The 20,146-nt window shown below is 42.9% G+C and overlaps 1 protein-coding gene and 1 long non-coding RNA gene across 2 annotated transcripts in view; both read right to left on the bottom strand.

Moving 5' to 3' along the window:
* Window positions 1-199: 199 nt before the first annotated feature.
* Window positions 200-17,061, bottom strand: LOC140718625 (uncharacterized). The gene is made up of 3 exons (XR_012096753.1): window positions 11,093-17,061; window positions 10,349-10,463; window positions 200-539 (listed from the first exon to the last, which is right to left on the bottom strand). It is a non-coding gene; the product is annotated as an uncharacterized lncRNA (long non-coding RNA).
* A 2,416-nt stretch (window positions 17,062-19,477) lies between these two features.
* LOC140718597 (RNA-binding protein 4B-like) overlaps window positions 19,478-20,146 on the bottom strand; it is a 39,568-nt gene continuing 38,899 nt past the window's right edge. The window contains 1 exon segment of the mRNA XM_073032562.1: window positions 19,478-19,793. The gene's annotated coding sequence lies outside the window, so the exon portion shown is untranslated.

Below are 20,146 nucleotides of genomic sequence, written 5' to 3'. Positions count from 1 at the left end.
CCAGTTCCACAGAAGGGTTTCAGCCCGAAACATCAGCTGCACTTTTTTCCATAGATGCTACCTGGCCTACTGAGTGTTTTTTTTTACTGAGTTTCAGTATTTTGTGTGTGTTGCTCGGATCTCAAGCATCTGCAGATTTTCTCTTGTTTGTTCATCACTTACTTCAAAGAGTATTTGCACACAATGAAAGGCAGGGAGATGCAGTATAAGCATACCTTATTTATTTTTAAGATTTTACTGAATGTGACATTAACTGGAAAACACGGATGGGTGGTGTGGGGGTTAACATACAATATGAAATAAAACAGAAGTTTCACACAATGTCTGGTATAGTTTGAAACAGCAATCAGATGCAATCAAAGTCCATATCATTGTCTGTAAAGTTCAACTTCTGCCTAGGTTTAGGCCATTCATTCAGTATCTTGCAGTGAATTACTCTCCTCTAGATGTTCTAAAATCTTTCCACCATCCATAAAACACCAATCAGCAGCATGGTGGGGCTTTCCATCGGGATGGGCTTTATGTATTTCCATGAATACCTATAAACCCGAGAGAAATCAAAATTGTTTGCATGTCTGGCAGCACATCCACTCTCTTCATGCATTATGGCCCATGTGCCACATGCACAAAATGTACTGCAACACCTTCCAAACTTGAAAGTTCCACCCCAATGAGAAAGTAGCAGGTATATGAAAATACCAACTGTTCTCAGACTTGTCTAGACCAAACTTGACCTAGATTCACATCACTAAACATTCATTACAATTAAAGCTAAATCTTCAAGCATGAAGAAGAAATACCTTTAACAAAAGGATTACAGTGGTTCAAAAGGCCAATGTACTACCATCGACTCTCTGACTTATCACAGGAGCCCCTCACGGCTGCACTAAGTCCCCTCCTTTACTCCCTATACACCCATGACTGTGTCACTACCCACAGCTCTAATCTGCTATAAATTTGCTGACGACACTACATTGATTGGCCCAATCTCAAACAATAACGAGGTGGCCTACGGGGAAGAAGTCACTTCTCTGACACAGTGGTGTCAAGTAAACAACCTCTCCCTCAAAATCACAAAAACAAAGGAGCTGGTTGTGGATTACAGGAAGAATGGAGACGAGCTAACGCCTATTGACATCAATGGATCTGGGGTTGAGAGGGTAAACAGCTTTAAGTTCCTCAGCATCCCCATCACTGAGGACCTCACATGGTCTGTACACACCAGTTGTCTGGTGAAAAAGGCTTAACAGTGCATCTTTCACATCAGACAGTTGAGGAAGTTTGGTATGGGCACCTTTGTGATATGGTGCAACTCAAACTACCTGCGTCTCAATATCACCAAGACCAAGGAGATGGTGGTGGACTTTAGGAGATCTAGGCCTCATATGGAGCCAGTGATCATTAATGGAGAATGTGTGGAGCAGGTTAAGACCTACAAGTATCTGGGAGTACAGTTAGACGAGAAGCTAGACTGGACAGCCAACACAGATGCCTTGTGCAGGAAGGCACAGAGTCGACTGTACTTCCTAAGAAGGTTGGCGTCATTCAATGTCTGTAGTGAGATGCTGAAGATGTTCTATAGGTCAGTTGTGGAGAGCACCCTCTTCTTTGTGGTGGCGTGTTGGGGAGGAAGCATTAAGAAGAGGGACGCCTCACGTCTTAATAAGCTGGTAAGGAAGGCGGGCTCTGTCGTGGGCAAAGTACTGGAGAGTTTAACATTGGTAGCTGAGCGAAGGGCGCTGAGTAGGCTACGGTCAATTATGGATAACTCTGAACATCCTCTACATAGCACCATCCAGAGACAGAGAAGCAGTTTCAGCGACAGGTTACTATCGATACAATGCTCCTCAGACAGGATGAAGAGGTCAATACTCCCCAATGCCATTAGGCTTTACAATTCTACCGCCAGGACTTAAGAACTTTTTAAAAGCTATTATTAATGCTTTTTGAGATAGTGATTTAGATGCATATCATATTTTTTACTGAGTTAAGTATTGTATGTAATTAGTTTTGCTACAACAAGTGTATGGGACATTGGAAAAAAAGTTGAATTTCCCCATGGGGATGAATAAAGTATCTATCTATCTATCTATCTATCAAATCCTAAGAACTTTCTACAGGGGCACAATTGAGAGCTTCTTGACTGGCTGCATCACTGCCTGGTATGGGAACTGTACCTCCCTCAACTGCAGACTCTGCAGAGAGTGGTGTGGACAGCCCAGCGCATCTGTAGTTGTGAACTTCCCATGATTCAGGACACTTACAAAGACAGGTGTGAAGGTCATTCACACTTCTTCCCCGACAGGTCATTGGGGACCTGAGTCACCCCGACCGCAATCTATTCCAGCTGCTACCATCAGGGAGACAGTACCACAGCATAAGAGCCAGGACCAAACAGGCTCCATGACAGCATCTTCCACCAGGCCATCAGACTGATTAACTCACACTGATTTATAACCATATAATTTGAAAGTACTTCTGTTACATTAACTGTTCTATTTATTTAAAATTATTATAAATTACTATGATTGCACATTCGACATTTAGACAGAGACGTAATGTAAAGATTTTTACTCCTCATGTATGTGAAGTATGAAATAAAGTCAATTCATGAACAATTAAGGTTAGACTATATATACTGGTCTTACTGGTAATGTCCATTTGCCTAAAAATCCAGGACATACCCTCTTCTCATTACTATCATTGGGAAGGAAATACGGGAGCCTGAAGACCCACAATCAATGAGTCCAAAATAGCTTCTTCCCCTCTGCCATCATTTTTCTGAACAGTCCACAAACACTGGTTATTTTCTTTTTGCACTATTTATTTTGTAATGCACGGAAAATTTTAATTTCTTTGCATTCTACTGTGGCTGCAAAACAACAAACCACGTCATCCAATTTGAGAGATATTAGAAAGAATCAGAAGTGATTATTTTTGTTGAAGTCAGTCATTCTTTAAATCAGTGAGTGAGAGATGACAAGTCTCATCGAGAGTGAGTTTTATTTGAGCCAGTAAAAAAAGGGTGTAAGCAGAGTAGCCATTGTCGGAGTGGACCATTATTAGAATGGTCAGGCCTTGGCTCAACAGGCATTGGTGAGAACAGGCACCGGCTAGCAATTAAGATATAACAAGTGTAGGCAAGATGGTAATTAGGCAATGGAATACTCCTCATGTAATACGTGGGATTGCAGGGTACCCAACAGTCTCGCTGATGACAACATCTCCAGGAAGTGCACTTAACTTCAGCTCCTGCCAAATTCAAGGAACTGGAACTGGATGTATTCAGGATCATCCAGAGTGCAAGCTTCAGATAGCAAATATGTGACCACCAAGTCAGGCGAGTAAGCAGTCGGTACGATTCTACTGTGGCCATTCACCTCGGCAACAAATATGCCTCTTTGGGTACTGGTGAGGGTGGGGATAATGACCTACTAGGGCACAGCAGCAGCAAGGCCAGTGGCACTGTGGCTGGTTCTAAAGCTCAGCAGGAAAGGGAAAAGTCAGATAAAACAATAGTGACAGGAAACTCAATAGGGGGATGGACAGAATATTCTGTGGCCGCAAAGAGACGGCAGGATTGTATGTTGCTCCCTGGTGCTCAGGTCCAGGATGTTTCAAGAGTGCCTGCAATGATCCTCAGGGAGGATGAGCAGCCAGAGGCTGCGGTACACAGTGGTACCAATGACATAGGTAGAACAGGAGGTGGTGTTAGGAAGTGAATATAGGGAGCTAGTAAAAAGGCTAACGAGTAGGACTTATAACATAGTAACCCATGGATTACTCCTAGTGCCTTGTGCTAGTCAGTGTAGGAACTGATCCAGGGAGCAGAGTTTCAGGTTCTAGGATAATTGGAACCTTCGCTGGGACAGGGGTGACTTGTAACAGAGGGACGGGTTGCACCTAAATTAGAGGGGAGCCAATAATCTGGCTGGGAGGTTTGCTAGTGCTACTCGGGATGGTTTAAACTAATTTGACAGAGGGAGGTGGGAACCAGAACACCAAGTCAGAAAATTGAGAGATGGACAGGAAGGTAGATGCGTGGTCCAGCCTGTTTTTACTGGCACTAAGTAATGGATACAATAGGACAGAGAGGGACTGAAGCATGGGTATTTTAATGCTACAACTATTATGGGTAAAGGTGATGAACTTAGTTCCATATACCAATCCAATCTCTATTATGTTGTGGCCATCAGAGATTTGGTTATGAGAGGGAAAGGAACGGAAGCTTAATGTCCCAGGGTTATGATGTTTTAGAAAAGACAGATAGAGATGTAAAAGAGGTCTGGATGTTGCTTTACTAATCAGGGACAACATCACAGCTGCACTCAGAGGGGACATAATGGAGAGCTCGTCCACTGAGTCTGTATGGGTACAACTCAGAAATAGGAAGGGTACAATCACTCCGATGGGACTGTAATACAGGGCCCACAAACACCACCAACACACTGAGGAACAGATATGTGAAGTGTAAAGACAATAGGTGTGTTGTCATGGGGGACTTCAACTTTCCTAATATAAACTGGGATATTTTGAGTACATGAGGTTCAGATGGGGCAGAATTTGTTAGGTAATCCAAGAGGGCTTTATAAATTAATATGTAGATAGCCCAAGAGAAGGGGCTAAACTGGACTTAGTGTTGCGTACTGAGCCTGGCCAGGTGACCAACCTTTCAGTGAGTGAACAATTAGGGAACAGTGACCACAAATCAGAGCTTTACAATAGCTACAGATAAGTTTAAGTACAGAGCTTGCAGGAGAATATTAAATTGCAACGGGGCAAATTATTACAGCATTAGATAGCAACTAAGGAAAGTTAATTAGGAACAGTGTTTTTGGGTAAGTCCACATCTGACATGTGGAGGGTCTTTAAAGACCAACTGCACAGAGTATGCACCAACTGGAAGGAAGGGCAGAAATGGCAAAGTAAGGGAAAAAGGATAACAAGAAAAAAGTAGGACGACTCAAGGATGGGGACGAGGTAGGAGGAAAGAGCATTTCCATGGATGCTGAGGTTGCTGGCAAGGTCCTTAATGAAGACTTCACATCACTATTTATCAAGAAAGATGTGGTAGAGAGATCATTGCTGAGCATATTGATAGGCTAGGGCATTTTGAGTAAAGGAAGAGTAGGGTTAGGTCTCTTACAGAGCATTAACATGGACAGGTCTCCAGGGCCTGATGGCATATGACCCAGGTTATTAAGAGAGGCAAGTGAAGATATTGCTGGGGTCTTGGAGGACTGGCCAGTTGCTAATGTTGTTCCATTATTCAAAAAGGGAACCAGGGATAATTCTGGAAACTATAGACCTGTGAGTCTCACGTCAGAAGTAGGAAAGTTACTGGAGAGAATTCTTAACGACAGGATTCATGAGCATTTGAAAAACCATGGCCTAATTAGGCCTAATTAGCATGGCTCTGGGCGGGGAAATTCATGTCTTAATAACTTGACTGAGCTCTTTGATGAGCTGACAAGGTGACTGATGAAGGTAGAGCTCTGGATGTTGTTTACATGAATTTTAGTAGGGTGTCTAACAAGGTCCCTCATGGGAGGCTCATCCAGAAGATTAAGATGTATGGAATCCGTGGTGAATTGGCCCAGAACGGGCTTGCCCATAGAAAACAACATCTAATGTTATCTAACATCTAAGCCGTTTTTTAAAAAAATGATTGGGGCAAAGAGGCTAGACTGCACAGGTGCGTGACGTAGCGCGGCAAAGGTTTAAAAAGGAGTGGAAATTTTCAACGGTCTTTTAAATCGAAGCAAAAGGCGGAGGGAAGAAGTAAAGTCAGCTCGGAGAGAAGACGTCTTTTTTTAAAGTGATTGGGGCACAGGCGAGACTGCGCGGGCGCATGACGTAGCGCGCCAAAGGTTTAAAAGAAAGACCGCCATATACACAGGCCATCGTCGGAGTGGACTGAGGCAGAGTGGAATGGCTTTGGCTAGAACAGGCAGAGGCGAGGTCTGAACGGGGCACAACTGCGCAAGCACATGAAAGTCGGCCTCTGAGATCAGCGGGAGAATTTAAAAAGCGAGCAGAAGCTGAGGACGAGCTTCACTCCAGGTGAGGCAAGTCCAGGTAAGCTCCTTTAATTAATCTAATTAGCTTAAGAGTAGGTAATGGAGGTAGCAGTTAGGGCAGTTGAGTGCTCCGTTTGCAGTATGTGGGAAGTCAGGGTGAGCACAATTGTCCCTGATGACTACACCTGCAAAAGGTGCATCCAGCTGCAGCGCCTGATAAACCGAGTTAGGGAACTGGAGCGGCAGCTGGATGAACTTCAGATCATTCGGAAGGCAGAGGCAAAAATAAACAGGAGTTACAGGGAGACAGTCAGATAGTCACCCCTAAGAGTCAGGAGACAGGTAGCTGGGTGACTGTCAGGAGAGGGAAAGGGAATAGACAGACTGAGCAGAGCACCCCTGTGGCCATTCCCATCAACAATAAGTATACTGTTTTGGATACTGTTGGTAGGGACGACCTACCAGGGACAAGTTGCAGTGGTTGTGTCTCTGGCACCGAGACTGGACCCTCAGCTCAGAAGGGAAGGAGGGAAAAGAAGAGAGCAGTAGTGATAGGGGATTCAATTGTTAGGGGGGGGGCAGATAGGAGGTTCTGTGGAAGAGATCGAGAGTCCCAGATGGTCTGTTGCCTCCCTGGTGCCAGGGTCCGCGATATCTCGGATTGAGTTCTCAGTATTCTCAAGAGGGAGGGTGAGCAGCCAGATGTCGTGGTCCAGGTAGGGACCAATGACGTGGGTAGGAAGAGTGAGGAGGTCCTGAAAGGTGAGTTTAGGGAGCTAGGCGCCAAATTAAAGGACAGGAACTCCAGGATAGTAATCTCAGGATTGCTACCAGTGCCACGTGCAGGTGGGTTTAGAAATAGTAAGATAGTGCAGATCAACACGTGGCTGAAGACATGGTGCAGGAGGGAGGGCTTCAGATTTATAGATAATTGGGCAGTTTTCCAGGGAAGGTGGGATCTGTTCCGGTGGGATGGTTTACATCTGAACTGGAGGGGGACAAATATTCTTTGCAGGTAGGTTTGCTAAAGAGTGCTCCAGTGGATTTAAACTAGATACGAGGGGGGGAGGGGATCCAGAGTGTAGGAACAGATGTATGGGAGAAGGAAGAAAAAGAAGATACTAAAGTTGTTTGCACCGTTAGAGATAAACAGAGAGGAAGAGGTGGAGAATTTCTTAAATGCATTTATTTTAATGCTAGGAGCATTGTAAGGAATGTGGATGAGCTTAGGGCATGGATTGATACGTGGAAATATGATGTTGTAGCTTTGGTTGCAGGAGGGGTGTGATTGGCAACTAAATATTCCTGGATTTCATTACTTCAGGTGTGATAGAATCGAAGGGACAAGAGGGGGCGGTATTACGTTGGTTGTCAGAGAAAATATTACAGCGGTGCTCTAGCAGGATAGATTAGAGGGCTCGTCTAGGGAGGCTATTTGGATGGAACTGAGGAATGGGAAAGGTGTAGTAACACTTACAGGGGTGAATTATAGACCACCTAATCGGGAGCAAGAATTGGAGGAGCAAATTTACAAGGCGATAGCAAATATTTGTAGTAAGCACAGGGTTGTGATTGTGGGAGATATTAATTTTCCACACAGAGACTGGGAAGCCCATACTGTAAAAGGGATGAATGTCTGGAGTTTGTAAAATGTGTGCAGGATAGCTTTTTGCAGCAATACATAGAGGTACCGACTAGAGAAGGGGCAGTGTTGGATCTCCTGTTAGGGAATGAGATAGGTCAGGTGACAGAGGTATATGTTGGGGTGCACCGGGTCCAGTGATCATAGTGCCATTAGTTTCAATATAATTATGGAGAAGGATAGGACTGGACCCAGGGTTGAGATTTTTGATTGGAAAAAGGCTAACTTTGAGGAGATGCGAAAGGATTTAGAAGGAGTGGATTGGGACAATTTGTTTTATGGGGAGGATGTAATAGAGAAATGGAGGTCATTTAAAGATGAAAATTTGAGAGTACAGAATCTTTATGTTCCTGTGAGGTTGAAAGGAAAGGTTAAAAGTTTGAGAGAGCCATGGTTTTCAAGGGATATTGGAAACTTGGGTTCAGAAAAAGAGAGAGATCTACAATAAATATAGTGAGCATGGAGTAAATGAGGTGCTCGAGGAATATAAAGAATGTAAATAGAATCTTAAGCAAGAAATTAGAAAAGCCAAAAGAAGATACGAGGTTGCTTTGGCAAGAAAGGAGAAAATAAATCCAAAGGGTTTCTACAGTTATATTAATAGCAAAAGGATAGTGAAGGATAAAATTGGTCCCTTAGAGAATCAGAGTGGACAGCTATGTGTGGAGCCAAAAGAGATGGGGAAGATTTTGAACAATTCCTTTTCTTCGGCATTCACCAAGGAGAAGGATATTAAATTGTGTAAGGTAAGGGAAACATGTAGAGAAGTTATGGAAACTATGATGATTAAAGAAGAGGAAGCACTGGCACTTTTAAGGAATATAGAGGTGCATAAATCTCTGGATCCTGACAGGATATTCCCTAGGACCTTGAGGGAAGTTACGTGTAGAAATAGCAGGGGCTCTAACAGAAGTATTTCAAATGTCATTAGAAACGGGGATGGTGCTGGAGGATTGGCGTATTGCTCATGTTGTTCCATTTTTTAAAAAGGGTTCTAAGAGTAAACCTAACAATTATAGGCCTGTCAGTTCGATGTCAGTGGTGGGTAAATTAATGGGAAGTATTCTTAAAGATGGTATATATAATTATTTGGATAGACAGGGTCTGATTAGGAACAGTCAACATGGATTTGTGCGTGGAAGGTCATGTTTGACAAATCTTAATGAATTTTTTGAAGAGGTTACGACGAAAGTTTATGAGGGTAAAGTAATGGATGTCGTCTGTATAGACTTCAGTAAGACCTTTGACAAGGTTCCGCACGGATGGTTAGTTAGGAAGGTTCAATCGTTCAGTATTAATATTGAAGTAGTAAAATGGATTCAACAGTAGCTGAATGGGAGATACCAGAGAGTAGTGGTGGATAACTGTCAGGTTGGAGGCCGGTGACTAGTGGTGTGCCTCAGGGATCTGTACTGGGTCCAATGTTGTTTGTCATATACATTAATGATCTGGATGATGGGGTGGTAAATTGGATTAGTAAGTATGCAGATGATACTAAGATTGGTGGTGCTATGGATAATGAAGTAGGTTTTCAAAGCTTGCAGAGAGATTTAGGCCAGTTAGAAGAGTGGGTTGATCGATGGCAGATGGAGTTTAATGCTGATAAGCGTGAGGTGCTACATTTTGGTAGGAATAATCAAAATAGGACATACATGGTAAATGGTAGGGCACTGAAGAATGCAGTAGAACAGAGTGATCTAGGAATAATGGTGCATAGTTCCCTGAAGGTGGAATCTCATGTGGATAGGGTAGTGAAGAAAGCTTTTGGTATGCTGGCCTTTATAAATCAGAGCATTGAGTATAAGAGTTGGGATGTAATGTTAAAATTGTACAAGGCATTGGTAAGGCCGAATTTGGAGTATTGTGTACAGTTCTGGTCAACGAATTATAGGAACAATGTCAACAAAATAAGAGAGAGTACAGAGAAGATTTACGAGAATGTTACCTCTCTTTCAGCACCTAAGTTACAGAGAAAGGTTGAACAAGTTAAGTCTTTATTCTTTGGAGCATAGAAAGTTGAGGGGGGATTTGATAGAGGTATTTCAAATTATGTGGAGGATAGACAGAGTTGATGTGGATAGGCTTTTTCTATTGAGAGTACAGGAGATTCAAACAAGAGGACATGAGTTGAGAGTTAGGGAGCAAAAGTTTAAGGATAACACGAGGGGGAATTTCTTTACTCAGAGAGTGGCAGCTGTTTGGAACGAGCTTCCAGTAGAAGTGGTAGAGGCAGGTTCAGTATTGTCATTTAAAGTAAAATTGGATAGGTATATAGACAGGAAAGGAGTGGAGGGTTATGGGCTGAGTGCAAGTCAGTGGGACTAAGTGAGAGTAAGCATTCAGTACAGACTAGAAGGGCCGAGATGGCCTGTTTCCGTGCTGCAATTGTTATATGGTTAATATGATAACTCAGAGATTGTAAGGGTGTCATTTGGCCCCAGATGTGAATGAAGATGCTATTTGGTTTTGTTTACTGAAGTCTGTCATCTTGATTATGGTGGAAAAGTGGTAGACAGTGTGCATCATCAAAGTGCACTGAAAAATTATGCCGAAGGTTCTTTTATACATCACACACCATCTAAGCACAGCAAGAGAATAATGCCTTTTAATAGTCATATCCTGCCCAGGGATGGAAATGTATTGACATTATTTCATTATCACTTGTTTAATTCCTGGAATTCCTTACCTAACGGCACAATGGGAGTACTTTCACCACAAGGACTGCAGCGATTCAAGGACATTTTTGCTTGAACAATTAGAGATGAATTTCAATTCCTGGCTTTGCTAATGATACCCACATCCTGTGAGGGAAATAAAAACTGCATTAAGCTCATAGCTCATAGGACCATAAAAAGAAACACGCATCATGGTTGGGTTAATCATCACCCTGGTAAAGACAACTTAAGTAGATTACAAACATTTTGCCTTTTCCACAACTATTTGTCCATGTGAGGAATTGAGGATATAAAAAAATCATTTTGAACCTATGTAACCTCTGGCTAAAAGAAAAATTGGGACTGAATAGGAATTTTTGAACTGAAGTAAACTCTGTCTTCAGCAGTTAGCTAAAACAAGCTCATTACCAGTTCTCCTTGGTGTACAGAGACACACAGAATTGATAACATTATACATTATATCCTCTAAGTAATTAAGTTTTGCACCAACAGACTTGGTGGGCATAGCAGTTCAAATAACATCTTGCAACAGTAATGAATGGGGCTTACTATGTATAAATATATGGCTGTAACCTGACTAAGTGGGCCCACTTGTCGGATGGTGGCAGTACTTATGTGTCTTCCCTTTGACAACTGGGTCTCAAACTCCTGCTGGAGGATGTGCAATAAACTGTTGTAACTATAAGAAGCTGGTCCCTCGAGTTTTATTCAGATTTGACTTTAACACACTTTAACACCCAAAACTTTTTACTTACCAGAAAGAAGCATTCTTTATTCCTTAGTTTCCATGAAAAGCCAGCAGAAACCTGTATGCTGTGACCAACAATAAAGGACTCGAACAGCAACCTTGAAAGAGATAATAATCCATAATTAGCAATGATTAATACTGATTACCAGGCTTCATTAACTGTTCCAGTATTTCAGTCAGCTTGCCTGATTTCCTGAAAAACCACTGCAATTTGTAAAGGATCTATACTGTCATATTTAATGTGAAAACATCTTTCAATTTTACTCTATCCCAAGTTTAGACTTCAAATGGCACTTAATGGGGTGAGAAAATAATTATTTTCCTACCCGGCCATGTTTCATTCAAGTTACGTGCAACTGCAGTTTACTTTCTGAAGACATACATCGATCTGCAAGAAATATTACAGCTTTGAGTTTTACTATTTTGAAATGGTTTACCATGACAAAAACTAGCAGCAAGTGAGGCTTGTGACAGAATAACTGCCACTTGTTTAAAGGTTGACAGTTGACCTTTAAATGTGTGGAGATATTTGAAATAGTGGGAGAGTCCAAAGCCAGAAAGGACAACCTCAAAAAAGAAAGACATCCCATTAGAACGGAAAAGAGCAGGAATCCCTTTAGCCAGAGGATAGCAAATCTGTGGGATTCATTGCCACAGACAGCTTTGGAGACCAAGTCATTGGGTATATTTAAAACAGAGGTTGATGGGTTCTTGATTACAAGGGCAGCAAAGGTGATGGGGAGAAGGCAGGAGAACAGGGCTGAGCGGAAAGTAAATCAGCTATGATTGAATGGCAGAGCCCACTTGATGAGCAAAATGGCCAAATTCTGCACCTAAGGTCTTATGGCTGCAGAGCGAACATGCATGGTTTGCAATATTACAGGTCAGTACCATTTGCCCGACTTGCAAGTCTTCCAGTAGTTCAACCAATCACCCATACCTCACCAGCACACTGATCAGCTGTGTTTCTGATGCACTGCAGCAATCTGCAGAAATATATCCACAAAACACCTCCCAACCCTTGGTGGTCACCATCTGGTTTAGAAGAATACCCAACATATCCATGTTCATCTCCAAGTCACATACGACTCTGACATAGATCAACTTTGCAATTTGTTTTCTCACTTCTAGACAAAATGTGTGGAAATGCATTAATGCATAACTGGATTAATAGTTGGAAAAAGGAAAGTTCAAATTTCACCATGGTAATTTATTGGAGTTTAATTATTAATAGAAAAGAATCTGGTGGTCAATAGTAATGTCATTCAAGGTGTGAAGAAATTGGCAAGATTTTCAGAAAGAAATGTTATTGGGTCAGAGGCAGTGTGGAGCACACAACCGTCCTCAGCAAGCAGCCTGTTGTACAGCAAGCATTTAATTCACTCAAAAAGCAAGAACATAAAGTGCGAAGAGGCTGACAGACGACTGTTTTTTTAATAAGAGAAAGGTAATCTCCCCAAAAAAATTGCAGTGAGTGGGTTAAGTGTGGGGGCAGCAATAATTAAATCCCACTTAGTTGCACCAGTGCAGTCACTAGATTGACTAACACAGGGAATTACCAAAATCAAAGCTAACCTGGGTGCAAATTGTGTTATCACTATTGTAGCTTTTCATTGAGATAAGTAAAAGCACCATCCTTACCCAGCTTGGGCTAGATTGACTCCAATGCCGCAACGTGGTTGACTTCTAAATGCTTCCCGAAAAATCAAACAGAAGATCCGCAACCTACTCGGAGAGTCTCGGATTGGACATTAATGTTCAGCTTCACTAAGCAACACCGTATACAGCGACAATAGTCTCGACAACATTGCAAGAGCACTTTCGCCCATCCATTGTAGCAGTTCCAACAGGTGTTTCACCTGTTCCATTTCCAGGGGAATTTAGGCAGGTGGTATATGTGGTTTTGCCCACACGTTGAAAAAGATTTAAAGGTACTCATCAAATTGTATTTAAGAAAACAAAACAATTATTTTTTTCTTATTTTTGAGCATTAAATCTCAAACATCATCCACAACATACCTCTGGTTCTGGTCATCTGCAGCTGAATTGAACACTTATTCTTTTATTACTCAAAACCTGATTAATTCTGTTCAGAGCATGAAAAAGCTTTAAATACTGCTCTGCCTGTATTATAACTTGTCCAACATCCAGTTAATCTATCAGCACTGTATTCACTGGCGCACACCAGCTCCTTGGAAACTAATGGCTTGTTTTAAAATTATAGGTTTTCAAACTCTAAGAGCTGATTATCATTTATTGGAGATGGAATTTTATTAGAAATTCAAATTCAGAGGGCATACTGGAAAACTGCAACGAAACTCATGACTGTAATATTAATAAAAAGAAAAACTTATGGGGAAATGGAACACCCTTTGCCAATACACACTCCGTATTCCAGAGAAAAATAAATAACAGTACTGTGCTTTAATCGCTGAAATAAAATTTATTGACCTAGAACGTTATCTGTTTTCTGTGCTTAACTATCAATTTTCTATTTATGTTTCACCTTTTGATACTTAGGAAGAAAGGGTTACCCAAACACGAAGTTCACAAGGGATGCACACAACTATAGCAAAATAAAGTGCCAATTGTGATGAGAATGTGAAAAGGGTAAGGGGTATGTGTAGAGGGGGTGGGCAAGGGGTACTACAACCATCGTTTGCTATCCCCACCCCGCCAGTGTCTCCTCACTCTTTACCATTTTCTCGCACTGGGATCGTGTTGATCAGCCCTTCCAATGTGCCCCCGCCAGCAAAACATTGCCTGAGGGAAAGAGGGTGGAACTCACCTATGACTCTTCCACGGCCCCGGTCGCAGACTGCCTATTTCCCCCGTCCATCAGGCGGATAAGAAAAGATCTCTGGTGGGAGGGGAATCCCAAGCCCCCAAAGGGTGTCCGAGTATATGAGAACTACTTCTTCGGAACAGGGTGGGGATGTTCAGGCGTGTATGTCTCGAATAATGTCACCTGCCTCTCCAAGCCCTGTAGGAAAAGGGAGTGTCACCCCACCAAGGACCCCTTAGGGATCTCTTGCTCTTGCCATGAGACAAAGTGCCAGTCCCTGGCCAAGCGGGTGCAACTTCTTTGTGGGGAGGGGAACCGCACCCACCTCCTGGTCAATGATCAGGTATTCCTACGACCTAAATATTGCAGGGGCGCCAAACCAAACAAGTGTACACCTCTGCCGGTATAGCAGAATGGAGTGATACCATACACCTAAAGGGTGAGGGTTGCATTGACACCATGTATACCCTCCCGGGGTAGTTTTTTTTCTTCTACAACGGCATTGCCACCAACTTCCTGGAGTACCCATACCCTTCCTCGGTGGCCTATGGCACCCTCCTCCCTACAGCGGTCCCTTGCCCCGGAACTTGGGGTCCCTCACCCCGCCCGTCTGGGAGGTACAAGAGAGAGGTCTCCCAGGAATTTTGTGCAGATTACCAAGTCCTGACCACCTTAACCGCAGGTCAGGTGGCCGGATACGGGGCAGCTGGCTTTTTCTCTTTGGGGGCATCAGGAGCCGCTATGGCAGCCCACAATTAGAACTATCTGGCCTGTGGTCTCATGAGCCTCGGGAACGCCACCAGGGGAGCATTAAGACTCATAACTGACAGCCTTAACCAACTGCAGCTCTTCTCCATGCAAAACCGCTATGCACTTGATTACCTCCTAAGCCAGGGAGGGAGGGCTCTGTGCTATCGTAAAGGACAAATGCATAATGGGGCTAGACGATGTTACCGCCAACGTAACACGGTACATGAACAAAATAGATGAACAGTTAGGATCCATCAAGGAAGGAACAGGTTGGACAGGGTGAGGGGACTGGGGACTAAGTGCGTGGAAGGACTGGTTGATCAATGGGACTATTTACGCGCTGATGGCTATTATAGGGATTTTTGTCTGTATCGCCATTGTCAAATGTGTCCTGAACCGCATGATGGCCTCGTTAGGGAACCTGCTGCCGGCTAAGCCACTGATGGTAGTGCAGGCAACCATCGAGGCCACCGAACTCCTCGAACCTGCACCAGAGGATTTTCACGATATTGACAAGTGATCATTTCATGATCACAGGAGGGAATGAGAATGTGAAAAGGGTAAGGGGTACGTGTAGAAGGGGTGGGCGAGGGGTAAGTGTATCAAAATATGTAGACAGGACAAGAGAGAGGTACGTCATTGGGGAAGTAAGGAGAGGTAGCTAAAATAAAGTGCCAGGCCAGATGTGGAGACCACAAGACAATGTGTTTGGCAAAGTATTCTGAGTCATACCTATTTCAAGTGTTTTGAAGTGCGTCTGTATTAATTCCAAGTATTACGCTTGAACCTTTGCTAATTCTGAGTATTTCGCGTGCTTAGCTATGCAATAGCCAATCAATTGATTAATTCGAATCGGTAACCATATTTGCGAATGTAGTACCCTGCTTTTGGGTATAAGTATGACCTTTGTAAACCGACAAATTGGGAGTTGGCTACCTTACGCCCGAAGTGCGTGGGGCTGCGAACTCCTCTCTGAATAAAAACCGTTTCAGAGGTAATTTCGCGTCTCTGGTGTTTTTCCTCAACTGAGCAGGTTAATAATTTCAGGTTGACAGTGACACTGTTGCCTGGAAAAGGGATATTCAAATGTCAGTTAAAGTTGTTCAAGGCTGAAAGCAGTATGTGGATCATTCAAGAGGAGCGTGAAAATTATCATCTAAGGACAGGTACTTGATCTGCAGTAGTCAAAATTACTTAAATTGATGGGAGTCAACTAAAATTTGATAGACGATTGAGGGACGAGAAAGGCTTTCAACATAACTCCTTTCAAGCAACATGAAGTCAATAATGCACGCCTTTCAATATACGCATTAACTATTCATACATCTCATTTCAAAGAAACTTTTCCAACTAAAATGTTTTCTATATATATTGCTTACAAGTCCATGATGCACCATTTTACGGAATTCAATTCAACGTCACGGCCATATATATTTAATGAAAATGAGTGACAAAGACTTGGCTCAAGAGCACATTGTAAACTCATATATGAACAACTCAAAGAGAACAGCATCACAAAATTTGGCCTCAACTCACCACAAGGAAATGCATCAATTAAGAATGAAAGTGGCCATATGCTTCTCAATGTTCTTTTATTCATTAGAGTTGTTAATGTGTTAATGTATCAGCTAAGATAATAGCAACAGGTTAATCATTCATTTTCCATTTTCTCTTAAGTGCCATTCCGGGATAAGCAAGCGTTCATCACCCAGGTGCTGCAATATGAACCTTTAACTCAATGAACTTTTAAATATTATCAATGAGAACATACACCATATGTTGTGATGGAAGAAATGTAGCATCCTTTCCATAAGAACTTTAGTCAGAGGGTGGTGAATCTGTGGAATTCATTGCCACAGATGGCTATGGAAGCCAACTCATTAGGTATATTTAAAGCAGATGTTGAGAGGTTCTGATTAGAGTAAGGGCACCATAGGTCACAGGGAGAAGGCAGGATAATACGGGCAAGAGGGACAACAAATCAGCCCTGATGGAATGGCTAAGCTGACACAATGGGTCGAATGGCCTAATTTTGCTCCTAAGTCTTATGGTCTTAAGACGTAGAAGCTGGAGGATGCAGGCCATCACCATCAATAATTCATTCTGTATGAGTTCTAATCACTAACTGCTTGACGTGATCTTAATATCTCTGTTGCAATAAAACTTTGTTTAGGTAAAAAGGAAACAATTTATTTTAGTGACCAGATACAGTCCAAAAGGTTTAGCCTAACTGCTGTCTACACTCATTAAATTCAGTGGGCAATCTATTAAATCAACAGGAAGAATATACAGCAGCAAACCTACACTGACTCAGCAGTATGATGGTGTGTGAAATGTAGAAGGCTGGCTGTGTTAGAAGGTTTAAGGCTTAAGATTCAGCCTGCTTTGAATCAAACTAACTTCACTGCAGACTGCTTTTTAAAAATAAACTTATCAGCAGTTTCTGAAATAGTCAAATCACCCACCTGGCACCAACATTCAATCCATGATCTGTCGCTTAGATCACATTTCTTTCTCATTCTGATGTTTGGTCTGAACCAGGGGTCACCAACTGTTTTGCACCGTGGACCGATCGACCCGGGGGGGGGGGAGGGGTGCTAATCACGACCAGAACATAGGTGATAAGTCAACTATAAATCCTTATAACTAATACACTTAATTTCATTTCTAAAAGGGTTTATCTAACAAATTTAATATTATACACACAGCACATATTTTCCTCTCATGAATACAGTGATAAGTCAATTATAACTCACTAATAAGTCAATAGCATCATAACATTTTAAGTACCGTTTGGAAATTAAACACATAGCGCATATTTTCCTCATATGAACATATAAAATAATTGCAACACACCAATACCGCTGAATCAGTGGGAGCCATGGCCTTGTTTCCCTGCTGATGGGAGACAGCGATACTCGAAGTGGGTTCCTTATGTCCAGTCTATTCCGCAATTTAAGTTTTGTGGCTCTCAGCACTTGCTTCTGTCCCGCTTGCTCACGTTTGTTTCGCTCAAAAAACTCAATGGGTTTGTCTTTAAGTGCAGGGTGCTTGGACTCAAGGTGCCGAAGCAGTTTTGAGGGCTTTATTGCCTCATAAGACAGCCTCCAGACCCAAACTCCAGCCTCCCATCCCTCCGCCACCAGACACCTTGGCCAGGTGCAGCTGGTTGTGGGTGGGGTGAGAGGACAAGGTAAGGGCCAGAGATTCCCGTGCTGGGGCCACAGCAGTTGCAGTCCAGAGAGAGCAACCGACCAAGCAAGGAGTGTGACAGAGCGCATGCCCGCACCCCCCCCCCCCACCTTGTAGGTTAGTAGGATCTATCGGCTGACAAAAGTTTGGTTTGAGGGATGACTTTCAGTAGATCACAGCGAAGTAGCTGCTCTGCTACTTATGAAACCCTGAGCCCGAATTAGGTCATCTGTGAATATTTTAGCACCGGGTTCCCCATGAACATTTGGTGTGGTAGGCAGCACTCATCTGTCCGCGCTCCAAGCCAGTAGCAAGGGTACTTCTCACCAGTCACGCGTGGCAGCCAGTTACCCGAGGCCAGCCACTGATCCCTGGCGCTAGGGTATCACCGTGTTTAGGTGACTGATGACCTCGCATGCGTTCGTTCAACAGTGGGTGTGACAAGGAATGAGGAAAGGTGCCCCTGACTAGTATCGTTTCATATTGCCAAATTATGTTGTTTCTTCACGGCCCAGTAGCACATGCTTTGCAGCCTGGTACTGGTCCGCAGCCCGGTGGTTAGGGACCACTGGTCTGAACAACAACTGAAAATATTGATCACATTTGCATGCGTTTATGCATTGAGTTGCTACCTGAATAGCTGATTAGTTATTAGCATTAACGAGGTGTAAAGGTGTGCCAAATAAAGTGGCCACTGAGTGCCTATGTCACCATGAAAGACCAAAATACTCACCTCTGGGGGGAAGGGGGAGGTTGAAAAAGGAGATTTATACAACTGAAATGAAGTAAGCCCTCTGCCTGATTTGATTCACTTCCAGCATGCTTGTAACTATGCTAAAAGTATGCAGTAACTAAATTGTACCATCCGATTATCAAGTTTTTTTTTCCCCAGCAGGAGCTTATTTCATGAATCGGAGTAATCATTCTTCCTCTAAGCCAACCAGGTGCTGCAGCTCAAGTAGATCTGGCTCTTGCTAGAGACACTTTTAAGAAAAGGTTACACCCTAGTGTTAAGGAGTAGGTATTGCAATTAAAGCAAGTGATTGAATTACTGTAACATAACAGATACTGGAGAAATTCAGCAGGTCAAGCGGCATCTGTGGAATCGAATAAGTCGCCAATGTTTCAGGCCGAGACCCTACATCAGGACTAGAAAGGGAGGGGGTTGGCGGAAGAGAGAAGATGCCAGAATAAGGTGGTGATGAGAGGGGAAGGAGTACAAGCTAGAAGGTGAAAGTTGAAGCCACGTAGGTGGGGAGGGGAATTAGTTAATAAGATGGGTGGTGATAGGTGGAAAAGGTAAAGGGCTGGAAAAGAAGGAATTTGATAGGAGAGGATAGGAGAGATAAAGAAGGTGAAGAGGCAGGTTTAGGAGGATATGAGAGGCACGTGAGAAGAGCCAAGAGGCCAGAGTAAAGAGGGAAAGGAATAAGTGCTGGAAGTTGGAGAAATCAATGTTCATGCCATCAGGTAACCCAACAAAGGCTCATGACTCAAAATTACTGACTATAGAACAGCACAGCACTATAGATTGACATTAAAGCCTTCTACAAAGGCAAAGTCCAAATGTACATACCATTGCAGCTGTGTATAAAGAAACTTGACAAAGACTCCACAGAATACCTTTGCATATCTGTTTTAAAGATTCACTTGGACGCAACACGCTCAGGCTGAATACTGATCGTTTATTGTAAATTGTATTACAGGAAATCCAAATGCTTCAAATATAAATGGTTGAACATTTACACGAGCCATTTTTGCTGAACACAAAAGAAACCCAAAAAGAGAAATTAAACAAAAGAGATTTTAAAATACTTGGTCACAATTTGATGAGTATTTGAATTTGCAGCTAATTAACACCCATATTTAGATTTAATGTCTCGCTAACATTTTCCACACTAAACTCAACAAGCAAGACATATGACCCGAGTTTCTGCACGTACCAAGGGACCCGCGGCTCTCGTCACGATGCAAAGTAAACCTGCGAAAGAAGGGACAGTGCAGATTGGTTAAAAACAGGCGTTTCAACACACCATCACGTAGGTGCATACCACTGAGCACGCAGCACCTGAGAACAGAGCTTTGATCCTGCTCTAGGCCAGACAACAAAGCTATTCGGAACCATGTGAGAACGAAGCGGCGACTGCTTGTGGGACGCGACAAATTCTGATGACCAGCATTAGGCTTCATCCCGCAGTACGCACACACCAGGGACTGGTATATCCAAAGAAAATCAGAACACCCGTTATCCACGGCTCAAAATCCGTGACTACGTTCCCCATGACAGAAAAAGGGAGAACGCTTACTTTAAGAACAAGTCTGCCTGACTGTTTG

The sequence above is a fragment of the Hemitrygon akajei genome, chromosome 2 (assembly GCF_048418815.1).
Source record: "Hemitrygon akajei chromosome 2, sHemAka1.3, whole genome shotgun sequence".
Taxonomy (NCBI): Eukaryota; Metazoa; Chordata; class Chondrichthyes; order Myliobatiformes; family Dasyatidae; genus Hemitrygon; species Hemitrygon akajei.
The sequence above is the reverse complement of the archived record's forward strand: the minus strand, read 5'-3'. Positions and strand labels throughout refer to the sequence as shown.